Below are 22,139 nucleotides of genomic sequence, written 5' to 3'. Positions count from 1 at the left end.
CAGGAGTATATTTTGTATGTTCCTTATTTACTCTTTATTTCATTTCTTTAATGTTACAGCATTTATAGCAGATATCAATACAATTGTTCCATTTCAGCTAAACAATGGCCACAGTCTATCATTCTAAGAGCTGGAATGATATGTGACTGTTTTGCCATTTGTATATATCTTAAAAACTATTGTGACTGGAAAATAATATGAAAGAATGAAAAAATAATAAAAAATAAGAGAAAATGTATGCTTTTTCATTTTCTATCTACTGTTGAGAGATGAAAAAAAGCAGTGATATGGGTTATGGTTTTTATATCTTTCATTTTTATGGGATTAATAAAATGGATGATGGTAAAACTCCATCACGGCTTATTTCTTTGAACTACACAATTTCAATAAAAACTGCTTAAATGTCAAACTATTTTCAATAACTCTGAATGTGGTTTGATTCAATAAAGCTATGGCATCAGCATATGATATGTACATGACTTATCTGTTTCTTTGAAAGTTCAGATTATTACTTTTCATTGAAACTGATTTACGAAATTCTCCATTTTGAATCATTTAAATTATCTGCGCACAAATTACTAAATCATGGCTATATAACTGTTATCAAATAGAAGAAAAAAATCGAAACGTTATTTTGAAATTTAAATCAAATAAATTAAAATGATTGATATCACGTGTTTGTATTTAATAAGTAATATAAGAATAATAAATGTTACTGCGGATTAAATCTTGTATTTGTACACGATGACGTGCATGCTATTGCTTTTGTGTTGAGCGTGTAGGTACCGTAATTCTTATTGCACAAACAAGTTAGTAGAGGTTTATCTGTGTATCACTGGATCAGACAGCAGGTGCATAATGCTGATTGTATGATTTGAAAACATATCTTAGTGTATTGTGTATATTACTAATTTACATGCCCTTGCCAGTAAATTCCCTAGTGCTTTATAGAACAGAAATAACCAATCACACCTGGCAATGACCTTGAAGAAGTCTAACCCCGTAAACTGAACATTATTTTGTTTTGGGCTTGCACAATGAAACTAGAGAACTAAACAATTTGGGGTCAGCTAAGCTTCTGGGAATAGAGAAAATGCATCTTTGTAAAGGCCATGCCTTACAGTGTATAGATGTTGACTATTTTTTCATTTACAGCAGCAGCAATTGACACTTTTGTATCTAACCCTCTGCTTTGTAGGACTCACTCTCCCTGATTTCCTGTTGATAAGACCTAAAGCCCCTATTCCCCCTGGGCCACCAGTTGTGCAACTGCCCCATATAGTTCTATTATATAAGCAGCATGTAACAACATTGCTATTTGCTGCAGAGGGAGCATGGGAGCATTGTGACAAAGAAGAACATTGGACTGGAAAAAAGACAACATTGGACATCATAGACTAGAAATAATGTATTTTTTATTTAGAAACAGGAACTATTACTAGGGAATAAAAAAATTAGTAGGGGTGAAATACTTCTTTAAGCTTTTCTGTATTTCAATAAATCCTATGGAATCACAAACATCACCAAAATGTTTTCCAATATGTCTCCTATACTTCAAAAGGAAAGTCAACACATAAACAAATGAACTGTTTGTTTCTACCTCAATCCCCGTTTAATGGACCATTCTGAAACCCCTGTTACAGCTAATAAAATATACACAGAGATCATAAATCACTGTCACTGTCATTATGCAGTTGGGTTATTTAAAGAAGAGGTGAAAAATTATATTACCGGCTTGTTCAGCAATGGTCATATAGCACTCTTGGTAACAAAAAAATTAGAATAGATCGATAGATACATAGATAGATAGATAGATAGATTTTAAAAAATAGAGCTCTTACTGGTTATTGCAGTGAATTTATGACCTGAAGGATCTTTATTAAATCACTCCTTAATTGTAAATGATATACTGTAAATATATATTGCATTTCATAAATCAGATATTGTATACATGCATATTGTTCATGCTCTTAACCTTCAAAATGGAAATCAGAGTAAGGAAGTCCTGTGTACCTCTTTAATACAGTAAGGTAGCCAGCTTCTCTATGAACAGTGTAATTGATTGCAATAGATGTCCCCCCTCCCCTTCTGTCTAAACTAAAAGGATAAAGATGCTTAGACCTCATAATCAATTAAACATAAGACACCTTATTAACTGTATGGTGTCACAAAATCTGTGGCAGCAATTCACTGGTTACCCACCAATCTTTAAACATGAACATCATGCTTATAATACAGTAGTAAATATAAACCTTTTTATTCATAAAATAAATAGCAGGGTGCTCCTTTGGACCTTCCCCTAATAAGGGCTCAGTAACATCCCTGTGACACCTCTGCTCTATAATGGCAATAGTATGCTTCATTATTAAGCTATGTTATCAAAGTCAGGGATTCTAGCTGGCATATGTGTCAAACGCAAAGCCTGAGGGCCAAATCTAGCCCACTGGGCCATTTCATGTTGCCCTTGCACCCAGGGATTTTCTTCAGCTGAAATGTGGCGGAACTCCATTTTGCCTCCTCCGGATCTCACCCTCCACTCCCCGTTCACCTACTGTGTTTACAAGGACAGATTTCCTCACATATCCCTGCACTCATGGCTGGGACAAGGGAGATGCAGATGTAGGTTTAGGTGGGGAGTGTGGCATCATATGGTAAGCTGCATTGGGATCCCCATCTATGATATCCAGGGGCGCAGATACCAACCAATGATCTCCCTGCAAGTCAGAGAGAGAGGCGGAGCTACATTGCCAAGAGGTACTAGAGCTGGACCAAGTAGGTGAGATGCAAAGAAACTTTTGGGGGGAGAGATGAGGGCTATAGAGGGAGATGTGTAGAGAGGTGATGGATCCTGAAGAAGGATGAAGAGATCTGAGCTGAGGAGGGGTGGAAGATGTGGACAGCCTGTGAAAGAGAGCTGAACCCTGCACACTATGCATAACACACCCCTAAACCTTGCACTCTGTACATAATGCATCCCTGAACTCCAAACATAATGCACTCCTGTTATTTATTGTCTCCTCCCTCTGTTAGTGCAATATGGCCACACACACCATTCAATCCAGTTTGGGGGTGGGCGGGAGAGGGGGGGAGTTGAGTTCCTACACCTATTCTCTGAGAAAAAGCCATGGATAAATTATTATAGTCTTACAGATACAACTGGACAACCGTAATGCTGATGCGGCCCACAATGAAATTGAGTTTGACACTCCTGCCCTATGGTGTTAAGAATTCCTTACACTGCCAGTTAAGGCTCTATTAATAAAGCAGTGAATGTGATTTTCACCAAACATTTACTGGTGGTGAATCATTATCACTTAAAAACACAGGCACTTGAGAGATTCACCTGCTGTGAATGTTTGCAGAATGTCAGATTCACTGCTTTATAATAATGCCCCTAAGCATTACCCATCACTGACAAACGGTCATTATGTAGTTTTCTGTGGTCCAAGAAGAGATGGGGTTGTGGTTTGACTGGCAGACTATTGACTGACTGCAAGGAGTGTGTTGGACCTCTGCAGAGGAACCACACAAAGAACAAGGGCTCTTCTCTGTAGCATGCTGACAGGACAGGGGCTTTTCTACTCAGGCTGTGGCTAGTTTTTTAAAGAAAATGAACTGAAGGACTTTGCACACCTTTTGCTTTGGTGCAGTTGGAATGTATTTGGCTAATATAAAATTAAAGTTCAGCTGAGCTTTAAGGTAGTGAAAGTAGAATATCACGGCATATCAGATGTTCTGCTACTGACCAGACACTGACCATTTCCACTTCTGATCCACTCTTCAAATTCTTTTACAATTACTGTATGCTCTTTTTGATGTTCCCAGAGCTGGTTCTGTGGACAGACATGTCTCAATATCCTGACTTTCTGTTTCTTCTGCAGATAAAAGATGTGAAGTCAAAGCAGTTGGTGCCTGTGATGCTGGGGGAAGTACATTACTGCCAATCACTTTGCAGCAGTTTGCCAGCTAACACTGTCACCACAGAAGTGTGAAGACAGAAGTTGTGCATAAATAGCTTCAAATTAGTAATTTACATCGGAAAGTAATTTCTGTGAAAAATTGTTTGTTCTGCAGCTAATAATAGGTTGTCTGTGACTAGAGATGAGATTCCTTAGTTGTATAATAATTTCTCTAGTTACTTCATAAGTGGCAAACAAGGGAAAGATGTAGCCTCGTAACATGGCTGGCAAGCTATTTTTACTGCAGTCCTTGTAAGGCACATTTGGTTTTGTTGTGACTGTAGAACATGTTCTCAAAGCATATCCAAATCCAATCCATATTTTGTCTAGGGTTGGAAATTTAAAGGTGCCAGATACAGATATGAAACCATGTGTTAAAATCATACAATTTCTTTCTTTCTTTAACCACTTCAAGTCCGGACACTTTTACCCCCTTCCTGTCCAGGCTGATTTTCAGCTTTCAGTGCTATCACACTTTGAATGACAATTGCGCGGTCATGCAACACTGTACCAATATCAATTTTTTAGCATTCTTTTGAGACAGATAAAACTTTTTTTTGGTAGTATTTATTCACCACTGGGATTTTTATTTTTTTGCTAAATAAATGAAAAAGTCCAAAAATTTTGAAAAAAAGTGTTTTTCTTATAAAATTTTGCAAATAAATAGTCTTTCTTTATAAATCTTGGCCAAAATGTATTCAATTATCTTTTTAGTAAAAAAAATAAAATAACCAACATTAGTTTATAACCAAAAATTATAATTTTTCAAAATTTTTTTTTACATTTTTATTTTTTTTTATATTATTATTATATTTTTTTTAACATACTGTCACACTAGCAGTACAGTGTCACCTTAGTGACACTGTACTACTTGTGGGGGGTGATGAAGATTTTTTTTTCTTTTTACACTGATTGCTTTTACACCCATTGCTGTAAAAGCAATAATTTCTCCTTCTCTCTGGCTGCATTCTTGCAGCCATTGAGAAATACTGTGAGAGCTGTGATTGGTCACAGCTTGTCACATGGTACAAGGCTGTTGTGAATAGCCTTGTACCATGTGACCGCTGATCATTCACAGATTTCACTAGTAGTAAGCAATGATGTCAGGAAGTGACATCTTGTTTACTACTATTTATGTGATCACTGATTGGCTAATCAGTGATCACGTGATCAGGAGCTTACACAGAGGTCCCATACAGCGATCGGTGTTCCACTGTGTTCTTCAGACACATCGGGCACTGGATCACGGTGCCACGTGCTCCCAGGGAGCTCGCACAGCCAGAAGAAGCCGGTGCCATTTATGAAGGTAACCCGCTCCTGGACTGCTCATGGACCGTTTACGTACATGGGCCGGACAGGAACTGGTTAATAAATAAAGAGTTATGATTTTTTTTGCAGTTTACAATATGATCATTTGCAATGGCCTTTGATTGCAGGAAATTATTCCTTTGCCTACCTCAAGATACAAGTAATCACAGATACCATGCCCATGTACTTAGGTCAATAATATGCAACTCATTTCATTAACGTCTTGAGCCCACTTCAAATAATCTCATAAGGCATTTTGCACATGGGAGTAATAATTACTGAGTTTTTTATGAGGTGCATTGTTGTCTATGGGACATTGCACACAGCTGAGTAAAGATCAGTAATACAGTGTTAAGTACAAAGTAGTAAAACAAAAACAGAACATTTTTCATTAGATGCAGAAATTTACCAGCATACACTTGCTCGTGTACAAGGGGCCAAACACTGTGTGTAAGGGCCTGAGTAATGTTGTGTATCGGCAAGTAAGGATGTGTAAGTGTATATACGAGTATAGATGAGTAAGCTTCCTCTTCAATATACTCATTTAGTCCTGTTGCATATAGGAGAAAAACATGATGTGTTTTTACTGATCTGAAATGAGGTGTATTGTTGTCTAGGGGGCATTGCACACAGCAATTGGTAAAGATTGGTAATACAGTGTTAAGTTCAGAGTAGTAAAACAAAAATAGACATTTTTTCATTAGATTCAGTAATTTACCAACATACATGTGTTTACTTGTGACCAGTGGTGTATTTAGGTTTTGTGCTGTCCTAGGCAACACAAAAATCATCTGCCCCCATGGACACCGACCAACCCCCCCCCCCCCCTTCCTCCACCCGCGGAGAGAGCCTGACATTGACCAACAACACCCCTGCCTTCCACCTGGGAGAGCCTTCCACTACCCCCCTGGTGATAGAAAGAAAGACACTCATCTTCACAGCTCCGAACATCCCCAGAAACAAGAGTCAGGCTCTACATATACCATCAAGCAGCCCCTCTCGGATCCCACCTGGTTCCTATCGCGTGCGTGTCTCTTCTTTCATCCCTTCTTCTGGGGAAGAAGTGCTGCCCCCCTGAAAAGTGCCACCCTAGGCAAGTGCCTTATTTGCCTTGTGGTAAATACGCCCCTGTTTGTTACGCTCGAGTGCAAGGGGCCAAAAACTGAGTTTAAAGTAACCTAAGTAATGTTGCATATAGGTGAGTTAAAGTGTGTAAGCATATTTACGTGTAAACTTCCTCTTCATTAGCAATATTGTAATATACTCATTTAGGCCTGTTGTATATGGGAGACAAAATGCTGTGTTTTTTACTGATCTGAAATGAGGTGCATTGTTGTTTATAGGACATTGCACACAGATTAGTAAAGATCAGTAATACAGTGTTGAGTACAGAGCAGTAAAACAAAAATAGAAACATTTTCATTTGAGTGCAGTAATTTACTTGCGTGTTTACTCGCAATGAAGAAGAATTTAAATCGTCTGTACGCTTACACACCTTTACTCATCTGTACTTAATACCTTGACGCAGACGTCACACAAATATCTGGCCTCAGGGAACTGGGCTTTTTTCGTGGGGCCGCATATCTGCGTACCTGCCTTTGTGCTGGGAGCGTGCCGCACTGTGCGCTCCCAACACAAAGACCACGGTGTCACTGAGAGCCCCGGGTCCCATTCTAACAATCGGCACCCGGGATTCCCGATTCCAGGTCACATGATCGCTGTGATAGCCTCTGATTGGCTATCACAGTGATCAGTCACTGTACAACCTGGCCCTCTTGTTTTTTTCTCTCTCTATGGAGAGAAGAGATATACATTGTATCTCTTTAACTCCTGGCATAGAGAAAAAAAAATGTTTGTAAAAAAATAAATAAATAAATATTAAAAAATAAAATAAAAAATAAAGAAGATTTGATCTAGTTCAGTGCCAGGGTTACTGTTTGGGTCAAGGTCAGGGTCAAAGGTCAAGGTCAAAAGGTCAGGGTCAAAGGTAAGGATTTAAAAAAAATGGTATCAGTGTCAGTTAGTGTCAATGTCAGTGTGTTTTAGGTAAAAAAAGACAAAAACAAAATGTGCACTATTTTTTCTGGGCTGTACTACGGGTACAAACAACAAATAACATACAGATATATGGTATCGCTGCAATCGTCAGGAGCTGGAGAATTTATGTTGGGTTGTTCTTTGGTGGTAGGTTATGGTAGTAACAAGCAACAGACAGCTAAATAAAAAAAAGTATTTTTTTTACTATTTTTGGCCAGTTTTCCTTTGATAATAAAATAAAATCAGGAGATATCCATTACAATTTACCACCAAATGAAAACCCAATTTGTCCTGAAAAAAATGCAGTATAATCAGGGGCGGACTGACCATTCAAGCACTCGGGCACTGCCTGAGGGCCCGGGGTCAGTAGGGGGCCCCATGAGATGCCCCAGGTACCTTTCATTGGCTTTATACATAGGCTTTTTTGCTATGGGAGAGGACACAGGGGCCCCATGACACCCTATTGCCCGGGGGCCCCATGAGTTGTCAGTCCGCCCCTGGGTATAATTCACCTGGATGTACAAAGTAGTTGTGATGATATGTACAGTTTTACTAACACATGTCAACATTGCAAAATTGTGCTTAGGCATTTAGATTTGTTTTACCCTTAGGCGTGAAGGGGTTAACATTACTCATGTCTTTACACACAGTTTTTGGCCCATTGCACACAGGCAACACAAGTTCCTGAGTAAACATCAGTAAATTATGACACCCATGTGCAAGGTGCCTTATACTTGCGTAAACATTATAAACAAGTAAACACACAACTAAATTACTGCACTCAAATGAAAAATGTTCTGTTTTTGTTTTACTGATCTGTACTCAACGCTGCATTACTGATCTTTACTCAGCTGTGTGCATTGTCCTTTATATAGCAATGCATCTCATTTCAGATCAGTGAAACAACTGGCCTTAATGTGTGTTACAATATTGGCAATGAAGAAGGATTTTACCCATCTATACTCATCTATACACTTACTTACCTTTACTCACCTATACCCAACATTACACAGTGAAATATGATGCCCATGTGCAAGGGGCCTAATGGGTGGCTGTATTTTCAATACATTTCCCTATCCATTTCTTTTAGGCAATCTCCAGCAGGTGTCTCCTCCCTATAATACAGCCAAGTGAGGTACATTAACCACTTCAGCTCCAGAAAGTTTAACCCCTTCATGAACACACCATTTTTTGCTATATCACACTGCACTACTTTGACTGGTAATTGCAAAGTCATGTACCCAAACAAAATTTATATAATTTTTTTTCACACAAATAAAGCTTTCTTTTGGTGGTATTTGATCGCCAGTGGGTTTTATATTTTTTTTTGCGATATACAGGAAAAAAGACCAAAGATTTTGAAAAAAAACCCCAATATTTTATAAAACATATCCAATAAAAAAAATTAAAAAATCAAATTTCTTCATAACTTTTTGCCAAAATGTATTTTGTTACATGTCTTTGATAAAAAAAATCCTAATATATGTATATTGCTTGGTTTGCATGAGAGTTACAGTATAGCAAAAACAAACTATGGTATATATACTGGATTTTTTTTATATTACTAATAGCGGTGATCAGTGACTTATAATGGGACTGCAGTAGTGCGGTGGGCAATCTGACAATGACTAACTGACATTGACATCACCAGTGACATTAATACAGTGATCAGTAATAATACTATACACTGTCACTGTACTAATGGCACTGGCTCAGAAGGGGTTAACATCTAGGGTGATAAAGGGGTTAAAGTGTGCCTAACTAAGTGTAATGTTTGCTTCTTTTACTAAACTATCTCTACAGATAGCTCCATTTGTACAGACCTCTGTGTTGTTTACCAATAAATAAAAGAATATAACAGAATAGAAAAAAATAGAATAGAAAAGAACGTATACAGAAGTCTTCTGAAATTTGAATATCCAAAATAATAGAATAGAATAAAAAAGATTAGAATAGAAAAAAATAGAGTAAAACAGAACAGAAAAGAAAAGCATAGAAAATAAAAGAGTAAAATAAACTAGAATAGAAAATAAAGAGATAGAATAGAAAATAATAGAATATAAAGGAAAATAATAGAGAATTAAAGAACATAATAGAATAGAATTTTAAAAAAATAGAATAGAAAAGAGTAAAATAGAATGAATATAACTGTCTTCTGAAATAGAATGGAACCAGCTAACCTTTACAATCAAATTGGACCAATGCAATATTTTCGTTTTGAATTTGATTTGAATTCAATTTGAATACTTGTAATCCATTGGAAAATTTTGAATCTGGTCAAAAACAAATAAACGAAAATAAACTAAACTAATTTCGTTATGAATGCAATGAAACAAAATTAGAAACTTAAAGGATAAGTTCACCTTTTGGACAAAAATAATAAATTTGCAGGTAAAAAAATGTGCATTTATAATTATTGTCCAAAGGAGCCTGGAAAGCAGTGCACCAGTGATCAGTAGATAACTGATGCCATGCAGGTCTCCTGCAGACCTGTCAGAATATCTGCTTGCCGTATGGGATGTACGAACAAGCACATATACTGACAGGAAGTTTCAATGAACTACCACGGCGCTCCACAGTGCTGTGGTAGTCCATTGAAACTACAAGCTGACAGCCGCTAAGGCTGTCGGGACTTGCAGTTCATTTTTTAGTGAAAGTCCGTGAATGAATGACGGGACAGTGTGGGCGGAGCCCCGTATGATCACGCTGTTTTAAAATCTGACAGTTAGTACTGTCATAGCTGCAGCTATGGGAACATGCTACATATCACATCCTAAAAATGGGTGGAACATGTAACATGTTCCCAATGGTGAACTTATCCTTTAACAAATTGATCCGAAATGAAACACGTTTTTTCATTCTGTACATGTCTGCACATGCATGGCGCACAGCAATGTGGTTTATAGATGTACTTAGTCCTCTTCTAGCTTAATAGGTAAATAGATAGGGATTGTAAAAAAAATAAATGGAGGCAAGAGCCCTTTCAGGTGACCTGTCAAGGTCACATGATCAACACTCAGACAAATATGGGGTTCATTATCAGTATCTGACCTCATAAAAAGCTCTTTTGGATGAATGAGCATAAATGGTTATATAGTATATACTGTATGCAAGAAGGGGTGGATACATGATAATACAGCTTCTGAGTACAACAGTTCTCATTGCCATTTTGTAAGCTAGAAGTATGGCCTGAGCTATATTGAGCTATTGAAAGTGAAAACTCCATATATATATATATATATATACAATTTTCACTTTCAATATCTCAGTATAGCTCAGGCCATACTTCTAGCTTACAAAATGGCTATGAGAGCTCTTATACACAGACACATAGACACACGCACACACAAAAACACACACACACATAAATATATGAATAAAGCAAAATAGAAAAAAAAAAATATATATATATATATACATATAAATATATATATATTATATATATATGTGTGTGTGTACATTTGTGTGTGTGTGTGTGTATATATATATATATATATATATATATGTGTGTATGTGTTTTATATATATATATATGTATACACAGTATATATCCGTCTATGAAAAAGTAGGTACACCCTTTGGGGATTGTTGAATTTTTCAATACATATGAAGAGGCACACATTTGATATTTTCTGTGATGTAAATGATTATTAGTACACTTCTACATTTACAACCACTTTAAATCCAAGAAATTAGAATCTGATGCTGCAGATGCCAGTGATTAGAAGCTCCTTAGGGAGAATGCAGGTGGAATCTGTGTCATTGAAACCTCAGACATCTAGGGCCTGGTGCTATTTTTGCTCTTGCTATGCATGATGTCATCATGGCAAGATCAATAGAATTGTTTGAGAAAAGTTGTGAAAGTCTATGAGTCTGGCAAGAGATTTAAAAAGACCAACAAGTGATTTGAACTCAAGCATGCCACTTTAAAGTAGGTATAAAACCCCAAAACAAAAATGTACTATATTGCTTACCAAATATCAAGATATGGTGGCTGCATCAGCTTTTTTTTTTTTTTTTTTTTTTTTTTTAGGCTTTCCTTCCTTTGTTTTCAGCCAAGAAATCTGTTATTTTCCAAATTACTGTAACAGACCGAACTGTCCAGCAAATTTGGCAGTTAGAGGGCTGAGACAAACTTTTAACATTTGCTTAACAGGCACTTTTACCCCCTTCCTGCCCAGGACAATTTCCAACATTTAGCTCTGTTGCAGTTTCAATGACAATTGTACAGTCAAGCAACGCTGTACCCAAACTAAATTTTTATCTTCTTTTTTAGACAAATAGAGCTTTCTTTTGGTGGTATTTAATCGCCACTGGGGTTTTTATTTTTTGCTAAACAAACAAAAAAAAACAAAAATTATAAAAAAAAAAGTTTTTCATCATTTCTGTTAAAATGTCTTGTAAATAAGTGATTTTCTCCTTCACTGATGTGTGCTGATCATGTTGCACTGATGGGCACTAATAGGCTGCACTGATGGGCACTAATAGGCTGCACTGATGGGCACTGATAGGCTGCACTGATGGGCACTGATAGGCTGAATTGATGAGCACTGATGAGTAAACATGTGCAGTTCATTTCATTCCGAATCGAAATTCAGACAAATTTCCGTTAGGCTACTTTCTCACTGAGGAATTTTTGAAGCGTTTTTGCATTAAAAAAAGTGCCTGAAAAACTCAAGAAAAATGCTTAACTGTGTATGTGAATGTATGTTTTCACAGTGAAGCGGTGTAAAAACTCCCGTTTTGCAGCATCTTTGGGGCATGTTTGGTGATTTAAAAACAATGCCCCCAAAACACCTCTTCCCATTAAAATCAATGGAAAACGCCTGAAAAACGGCTGAAAAGCATCTAAAAAATGAAGCATTTTTGGTGCAGTTTTTAAGTCACGTATCCATTAAAAAACGCTCAGAAAGTGCGGCAAAAGCGCAGTAAAAATGCTTATGCATTTTTGCTGTATTTTTGCAGTGGATCAGTGTAAATATAGACTTATATGGAGATTTGAATGTATCCAAATTCTGAATTTCAATAGTAACGAATTTGACATATGAACAACCAATTTTCTATGCAGTGGTATGACGGTCGTACGAAAAAAATCAAGCGGATGTTTATGTCCAAGGAATCTTCGTAAACACGAATGAAAAATCCAAATGTTAAAAGTAGATTGGCCTAATGAGATAATAAAACCAGAATTATGCATATTATATGTACCACCATTTATGTAAATAGATAATGTAATAAACTATATTATACTCATTGCTGTTACTTGTTGTGTATATCGCTCATTCTGGCCGGAAGGGCGTGGCTACAAGGTCACATGCACACTGCATCACTTCTACTTGTATGGCCCGACGAACAATTTTTTTAGATTGGTTAATGTGGGCCACGATTTTGACAAACAAATGAACACCTCAGTCGTCGGATGACCGATCGATCGATTTTCTAATCATGTATTCCCATCTTATGGGTCTGGGCAAGTTGCAGTCACTGAGTCAACTATACAAGCTGCGTCATATCAAAGTGTGCTTGATGAGCAAGTGAGGCCATCTCTCTAAAAGTTGAAGTTAAACATGAAATGAGTATTTCAACACAAACATGTTCCAGCACACAACAAATTCAACAAGGAATAACTCAGATTAGACAGTTATGGACTGCCATAGTCAAAGCCCTGATTTGATTCCCATTGACAATTTGTAGGGGGATGTTAAAAAGGATCTTCAGTTCCCACCCATAAACTAAAAGTCAGCAGCTACAAATACTGTAGCTTCTGATTTTTAATAAAAAGACACTTCTTTATCCATGGATCTGGTGCTGTCCCCACAGGGGCCAGCTCTTTAGCATTCTTCGGGCCCCTGGAGATAGCATGTTAACTAAGAGAAGTCATCTCAGGCTTCACAGATGGCTTCCCACTGCACATGTACAAGCTGTGCTGAACTTTGTAAATGGTCCTGCAGCCTTCTGGGACCTGTGACGTGTCCTAGAAATTTTGGGTAAAGGGGGGGGGGGTGAAGTGGGAGCCAGGTTCCCCCCTCAACAAAAAATATGTCCAAAAGTGGTAGAGGAGGTGGGAAGAGGCACTTTTGATAGCTCTTTGGATAGCATTTGATGTCTTTTCATCACCTGTCAAATGCTATCTGAAGGGTGATCTGAACACAAATCAAATCATGTGTAAATGAATAAAATTAGCAGTGTAGCGCTTAATTGTTGATATATGTGATTATTATTAATGACCAATCATCCACCAATGGTGAGAAATCACTAAATAAATAAATAAATAACACAGATAAACCAATTAAAAAAAGTTCAAATAATCAAGAAGTATTGGTGCTTCGCAAGAAGCCAGAACCCAAAAGGATAGAGAGAGTCCTTCACCTTCCACCCAATCATGCCTCTTACTAGAAAGTTTAACCATCTGAAGGAATGGTCAAACAGCGCAGTTATCAGGCTCAGTTGATGTATCAAGGACTGGAAGATAGAACCCCCAGAAAATCCAGACAATGTATATGAGATTCTCCAAATGATATAACTCCTAAATGGCAGATGTCTCTCCTCACATTGGATACCCAAAAGGGGAAGATAGTGTAATATGTAAAAAATTGATTAATTTATTAAAAGTATTGCAATTACAATCAACAGGATAAACATGAGCATGTCTGTATGAAAGTTTCCATCCATCAAAATGGCCACGGTCCGTAGCAGTGCGTAGTGATGTCACGCATCGAGGCTCCACCCTACGCGATACGTCACTCATAGGAATTCGTCGGGGCGTCATGTGTAAATCAGCCCTAAAAAGGCAGAGCATGCATGGAAACCCACAAACATCTTGAAATTGAAGACATTTAGAATGGAGACGTCAAGGACTGGTGTGCAGTCATACAAAGTGTCTACAAAAAGTAATTTCTGCCAGAGGAAGCAATACCAGCTACCAGCTAAGGGTGTTTTTACAATATGCACACAGTATATTTTATATATATACATATATATACATTTACATAGTTACAGTGTTATAGTGTTGTAGTAAAACAAATCTTTTGAGAGTGATGCTTTTACACAGACTAACATCCACATGGGTTAATTTAATAAAAGGAAAAGAGCTGTTCACTTCAAAAGTGAAGTTGCACATTGTAAGGGACTTTTCCACAGAGCTTAATGCATGTGGTGATATTTCACTTTGCAAAGAATTCATTGCAAGGAAAGTGAAAAACACAACATTTTTGCTTGCACCTAACTGGACATTTTTACAGTGGCTGTTTTTGGCTTTTGGTGTTTTTTTTTCTACAGCCAATAAACACCCCAGCATGTTATTCTATGTGTCCATGCTTTAATCTGCATTTTTTGGCAGGGGCGTTTTTTGGCTGGAAAACCCAGAACTAGGGGAATGTTTTAGCCGTAAACACGCCCTAACGCTGAAAAACGCAGTAAAACGCGGCAAAAAAACTTTTTTTTTGAGCAAAAATGTTTTTCCATGTGTAAAAAAAACGTTAAACAATTCAAACACGGAAAACGCAGCTAAATGCTAATGCAAAAACGCTGAAAAACTTGCATTTTTAACATGACTACACAGTCAACGCTACCAGCGTTATTAAAACGCATGGAGCCTTATAAATGACAAGGATAATTTATTTTTACCATCAACTGTAATCTACCACCTAATCCATTTATTATTATTAAGATTATGATCACTCACTCTTTCAAATATTACTTTGAATGAAATGCCCCTTCTGATTACTATTTTGGACCTTGCTTATTTTGCATAATTAACTTGAATTCAAGACAGAGTTAGATCCTCTGAGTGCAAATAGAAAGCTGGAAAGGTGCATGCTGATAATATTATCATTTATAATCCAAAATACGCTCTTTGTTTGTCAATTATAATTTTGTTTAAAGAAGGAATATAATGCTGCTGCTAACTTTAATGCTTGTAAAATATTGTAAAACACAATACTGCTATTTAAAATGGATATAGCACCAGATATGTGTTTTCATGATGAGGTCACATATGCTGAGTAATGTGTAATTTAACACTTCCAGGGATGCATTACCTCTCAGAGATTGCAGGACTTCCCCTGAAAATACCTTCATGTTTTTTTGGTTTGTTTGTTTTCCTACAGAAGGACATAGACCTCGTTGTGAAGATGTAAAGCCTTTCCTAAGTTCTCAAACCAATTTTGGAAAAAAGAAAAAAAAAAGTAAAAATGTTCCTAAACATTCAGCCCAATTGTGAAAGAAGTAAAAATGTTACTAATGTATTTTTTGTATAATCTTAGATTTAGGCACAGAACCTGAATACTACTATAATATCTACATTGGGCCGACGACTTGATGGTGATTTTTTTTCACCTCATTAACCATTCATAATATGGATATTACACCAAAGTCAGAAGAACCGTAGAATCCAAATTATTATCATTGCTATATTTAATATAATCAATATTGTCATTGTTTTTATATGTATCTTTATTTATTTTTATTTTTTAACATCATCATCATTTCTGCCACTATTACTGTCAGTGTGTTTTTAATCCAATATATCAGAATCATGGCCTAATGCATCATCCTATTAAACTCAAGATTGTGTGTTTTTGTCATCTTCCAGCTTTTTATAATAAATGTGCATGATGTATGATTTTAATACATATGTAATCCATCATATGTGTATATATATATATATATATATATGTGCATAACTAAATATATATATATAATATATATATATCATTTTTTTTTACTTACATACATTTTGTATATGCATATTATCTATTTACAATTTAATGTTTTTAACCTGCATTGAGCTTTCTCCCCAGATCTTTAGTTTTTTGGGTTTTTAAATTTTATTTCTACGATATACTGCTATATACTTCAATGCTAAACTACAACTAGATGTTGGTATACATAAAAAAATCTATAGCATTATGCAGATCAATGAAACAACATCAAAAATACAATTTTAGATAGCATACTAGAATCATATAATTGTTGGTTCATCTGCATTTTTAACAATGATCAGACAGTGCTGTAGTCTCTGACTATGTGACTTGCTACAAAGTTGCACGGTTGCAATTGAATTACTGGAGGGGAGGAGACTGAGGAATTTGTCATCTTGCCTGCAGCAGACTGGTGACATCATTTCAACTTAGGCAAAGTCACCTAAATACAATTCAAGGATTGCTTTGGTGTAGACCTGGCTAATAGGGATAAAATATAGTTATAATCATCATCATCATCATCATTACTAGAGATGAGCGAATCGAAGTAGGCGAAGTGGAATTCGAGTCGAATATTGGAAAATTTTTCCTAAAATGGCGGCGGACATGTGCGGCGACGGAGCGGGGATGTCTGGGAAGGCGCGCAGACAAGGCGCGCTGACCCATAATGCATTCCTTAATGACATGTGATCGCATTAGCCAATCAGCAGCCAGGCAGCCAGCACTGTGTAATGGTCGAGCTATAAATAGCGGCCATTTTAGAATTCTTCATTTGCCTCCAGTCATTCAAGAGAGGCAGACCGCTCTGTATTAGGGACAGAGTTAGGGCCACAGAAACGTTACTTGGGGACAGAGAAACGTTACTTAGGGACAGAGAAGCATTACTCAGGGACACAGAATTGTTAATGAGGGCCACAGAATCGTTACTTAGGGCCAAAGAAACGCTAGTTAGGGCCACAGAATTGTTACTCAGGGACAGACAGAATTGTTACTGAGTGCCAGAGAATTGTTACTTAGGGCCACAGAAACGTTAGTTAGGGCCACAGAATTGTTACTCAGGGACAGACACAGAATTGTTACTGAGGGCCACAGAACTGTTACTTAGGGCCACAGAAACGTTATTAGGGCCACAGAATTGTTACTCAGGGACAGACAGAATTGTTACTGAGTGCCAGAGAATTGTTACTTAGGGCCACAGAAACGTTAGTTAGGGCCACAGAATTGTTACTCAGGGACAGACACAGAATTGTTACTGAGGGCCACAGAACTGTTACTGAGGGCCACAGAAACGTTAGTTAGGGCCACAGAATTGTTACTCAGGGACAGACACAGAATTGTTACTGAGGGCCACAGAACTGTTACTTAGGGCCACAGAAACGTTAGTTAGGGCCACAGAATTGTTACTCAGGGACAGACACAGAATTGTTACTGAGGGCCACAGAATTGTTACTTAGGGCCACAGAATTGTTACTCAGGGACAGACAGAATTGTTACTGAGTGCCAGAGAATTGTTACTTAGGGCCACAGAAACGTTACTCAGGGACACAGAATTGTTACTGAGGGCCACAGAACTGTTACTTAGGGCCACAGAAACGTTAGTTAGGGCCACAGAATTGTTACTCAGGGACAGACACAGAATTGTTACTGAGGGCCACAGAATTGTTACTTAGGGCCACAGAAACGTTACTCAGGGACACAGAATTGTTACTGAGGGCCACAGAACCGTTACTTAGGGCCACAGAATTGTTACTCAGGGAAAGACACAGAATTGTTACTCAGGGACACAGAATTGTTACTGAGGGCCACAGAACCGTTACTTAGGGCCACAGAAACGTTACTCAGGGACACAGAATTGTTACTGAGGGCCACATAACCGTTACTTAGGGCCACATAATTGTTACTCAGGGACAGACACAGAATTGTTACTGAGGGACACAGAATTGTTACTGAGGGCCACAACCGTTACTTAGGGCCACAGAATTGTTACTCAGGGACACAGAATTGTTACTGAGGGCCACAGAACCGTTACTTAGGGCCACAGAATTGTTACTCAGGGACAGACACAGAATTGTTACTGAGGGACACAGAATTGTTACTGAGGGCCACAGAAACGTTAATCAGGGACACAGAATTGTTACTGAGGGCCACAGAACCGTTACTTAGGGCCACAGAATTGTTACTCAGGGACACAGAATTGTTACTGAGGGCCACAGAACCGTTACTTAGGGCCACAGAATTGTTACTCAGGGACAGACACAGAATTGTTACTGAGGGACACAGAATTGTTACTGAGGGCCACAGAAACGTTAATCAGGGACACAGAATTGTTACTGAGGGCAACAGAACCGTTACTTAGGGCCACATAAAAGTTTATCAGGGACACAGAATTGTTACTGAGGGCCACAGAACCGTTACTTAGGGCCACAGAATTGTTACTCAGGGACAGACACAGAATTGTTACTGAGGGACACAGAATTGTTACTGAGGGCCACAGAACCGTTACTTAGGGCCACAGAAACGTTAATCAGGGACACAGAATTGTTACTGAGGGCCACAGAACCGTTACTTAGGGCCACGTAAACGTTAATCAGGGACACAGAATTGTTACTGAGGGCCACAGAACCGTTACTTAGGGCCACAGAATTGTTACTCACGGACAGACACAGAATTGTTTCTTGAGGGACACAGAATTGTTACTGAGGGACACAGAATTGTTACTGAGGGACACAGAATTGTTACTGAGGGCCACAGAACCGTTACTTAGGGCCACAGAATTGTTACTTAGGGACATAGAATTGTTACTGAGGGCCACAGAACCGTTACTTAGGGCCACAGAATTGTTACTTAGGGACACAGAATTGTTACTGAGGGCCACAGAACTGTTACTTAGGGCCACAGAATTGTTACTCAGACAGACACAGAATTGTTACTCAGGGATACAGAATTGTTACTGAGGGCCACAGAACCGTTACTTAGGGCCACAGAATTGTTACTCAGGGACACAGAATTGTTACTGAGGGCCACAGAACTGTTACTTAGGGCCACAGAATTGTTACTCAGGGACACAGAATTGTTACTGAGGGCCACAGAACTGTTACTTAGGGCCACAGAAAGGTTACTCAGGGACACAGAATTGTTACTGAGGGCCACAGAACTGTTACTTAGGGCCACAGAATTGTTACTCGGACAGACACAGAATTGTTACTCAGGGACACAGAATTGTTACTGAGGGCCACAGAACCGTTACTTAGGGCCACATAAACGTTAATCAGGGACACAGAATTGTTACTGAGGGCCACAGAACCGTTACTTAGGGCCACGTAAACGTTAATCAGGGAAAGACACAGAATTGTTACTGAGGGACACAGAATTGTTACTGAGGGACACAGAGTTGTTACTGAGGGCCACAGAACCGTTACTTAGGGCCACAGAATTGTTACTTAGGGACACAGAATTGTTACTGAGGGCCACAGAACCGTTACTTAGGGCCACAGAATTGTTACTTAGGGACACAGAATTGTTACTGAGGGCCACAGAACCGTTACTTAGGGCCAAAGATTTGTTACTTAGGGACACAGAATTGTTACTGAGGGCCACAGAACTGTTACTTAGGGCCACAGAATTGTTACTCGGACAGACACAGAATTGTTACTCAGGGATACAGAATTGTTACTGAGGGCCACAGAACCGTTACTTAGGGCCACAGAATTGTTACTCAGGGACACAGAATTGTTACTGAGGGCCACAGAACTGTTACTTAGGGCCACAGAATTGTTACTCAGGGACACAGAATTGTTACTGAGGGCCACAGAACTGTTACTTAGGGCCACAGAAAGGTTACTCAGGGACACAGAATTGTTACTGAGGGCCACAGAACTGTTACTTAGGGCCACAGAATTGTTACTCGGACAGACACAGAATTGTTACTCAGGGACACAGAATTGTTACTGAGGGCCACAGAACCGTTACTTAGGGCCACATAATTGTTACTCAGGGACAGACACAGAATTGTTACTGAGGGACACAGAATTGTTACTGAGGGCCACAGAACCGTTACTTAGGGCCACAGAATTGTTACTCAGGGACAGACACAGAATTGTTACTCAGGGACACAGAATTGTTACTCAGGGACACAGAATCGTTGAATTAAAGAGTATGTCAGACAACATGCAGAGGAGTGGCAGAGGAGGCAATGTTTTAGGAGCGAGCAGACGTGGCAGCAGAGGAAGGGGTCGAGGCAGCACTATTCGCAGCCAGAGGCCAGTGCTCCCGGTGTCATCCAGCGGTCGTGTCTCCACCGACAACCCTGCCGTCGTCGATTGGTTGGCTCGGTCGTCTTCCTCTTCCCAGGTCACCTCTGACACCTACAGCCAACGGTCGGTGGGTACGTCAGACACAACCGTTAGTTGGCATGGCCCGGGACCAAGCCCACTGAAATCACGTGTCCTCTACCTGCCCCTGTCCTTTGGTGTTCCCTCACCAAGCGAAGTATCGCATGCTGTGGGCTCAGCCCCACTGTACAGTGAGGAAGAGCTAACAGAGGGCGGTCAGAAACGGGGGGAGACATCCGCCTTTTCAGCAGCCAGGCGAAGAAGTAGTGGCGAGGAGAGTGGCTCGGTAGCCGGTCTAGAGACAGGTCTGTCTCCTGACCCACACGCAGCCGAGGGGGCTAGTAGTGAGGCGGAGACCCTACTTGATGATGAGGAGGTTGATCGCACTTGGCAGCCTCGTCGTCATCAGGCAATTTCTTCCGCATCATCAGGAGAAGAGGGTGGCAGCTTGGCAGCGAGCAAAACAGTCGGTGGGTTGCCCAGGAGACAGCAGCAGGGTCGCAGCAGTGTCAGTGGAGCCAAACGGCCACGGAGTAGAGCACCAGCTCCACTGCAGCCTACCACCACGGCCAGTAGTGGTGCCGGTGTGCACGGAGGAAGCAGCAGTCAGCCAGTGAGGAGTATCGGGGGCAAAGTTTCCTACTCGGCGGTGTGGCAATTTTTTGTCAAGCCGCCCGAGGAAGTAAACGTAGCCGTATGTCGACTATGTGGCCAGAAAGTCAAGCGTGGCCAGGGGGCCCATGTTGGGACTACAGCGTTGCGGCAGCATATGCAGCGTCGCCATTTGGTGGCCTGGGAAAACCGTGATAAAGATACGGCGGTTCTGCCCGCCCCAGCCCCCGCTCCATCACCCGCTCCGTTACTTGCTCCGTCACCTGACGTCAATCGCCCTCCATCAGCCAGTCAAGGCTCCAACACCTCTGCTGAGGGGAGTTGTCGCTCGTTGGCATCTTTCGCTCGTTCAGATGCTCCTTCTCCTGCTACTCCTCTTCACGGATTCCGTCAGCAGTCTTTCTTGGAATCCGTTTCCAAGAGACAACAGTTTGCGAGCACGCACCCGACGGTGCAAAAGCTGAACGTCCTCCTGTCCAAGTTGCTGGTGCTGCAGTCCCTCCCTTTCCAAGTGGTGGACTCAGCACCTTTCCGAGAAATGATGGCTTGTGCCGCGCCGCGGTGGAGAGTGCCAAGCCGTCATTTCTTTGCCAAAAAGGCAGTGCCAGCCCTGCATTCACATGTAGAAGAGATGGTGGGCCAGTCTTTGAGCATGTCGGTCTCTGCCAAAGTGCACGGCAGCGCCAACGTGTGGAGCTGTAACTACGGTCAGGGACAGTACATGTCATTTACGGCCCACTGGGTGAACGTGGTGCCGTCACAGCCGCACCAGCAACTTGGACAGGTCACGCCGCTTTTGCCTCCACGTTTGCACGTCCTTGGTCCGGCAAAGATGTCCGCCTCTACCACCTCTTCTTCCGCCGTGTCCTCAGCCGCCACCCCCGTGCCAAGTCCCATTACCCGACCGGCATATCACATGTGCAGGGCGCAACGGTGTCACGCTGTGCTGCACCTGGTATGCCTTGGCGAACGTAGTCACACAGGGGAGGAACTTCTCAGTGTAATGAACAGAGAAATCGACAGATGGCTGTCTCCGCGCAAACTCAAAATCAGAACCATGTTGACCGACAACGGAAAGAACATGTTGTCTGCTCTGCGTCAAGGAAGGTTGTGCCATGCGCCATGCATGGCTCACGTGTTCAATCTGGTTGTCAAGCGGTTCCTAAAATCCACCATCCCACTGCAAGACA

The sequence above is a fragment of the Staurois parvus genome, unplaced genomic scaffold (assembly GCF_062004578.1).
Source record: "Staurois parvus isolate SC_StPar_1 unplaced genomic scaffold, SC_StPar_1.0 ptg000988l, whole genome shotgun sequence".
In the NCBI taxonomy this organism is placed as follows: Eukaryota; Metazoa; Chordata; class Amphibia; order Anura; family Ranidae; genus Staurois; species Staurois parvus.
Note: the sequence above shows the minus strand (reverse complement) of the source record.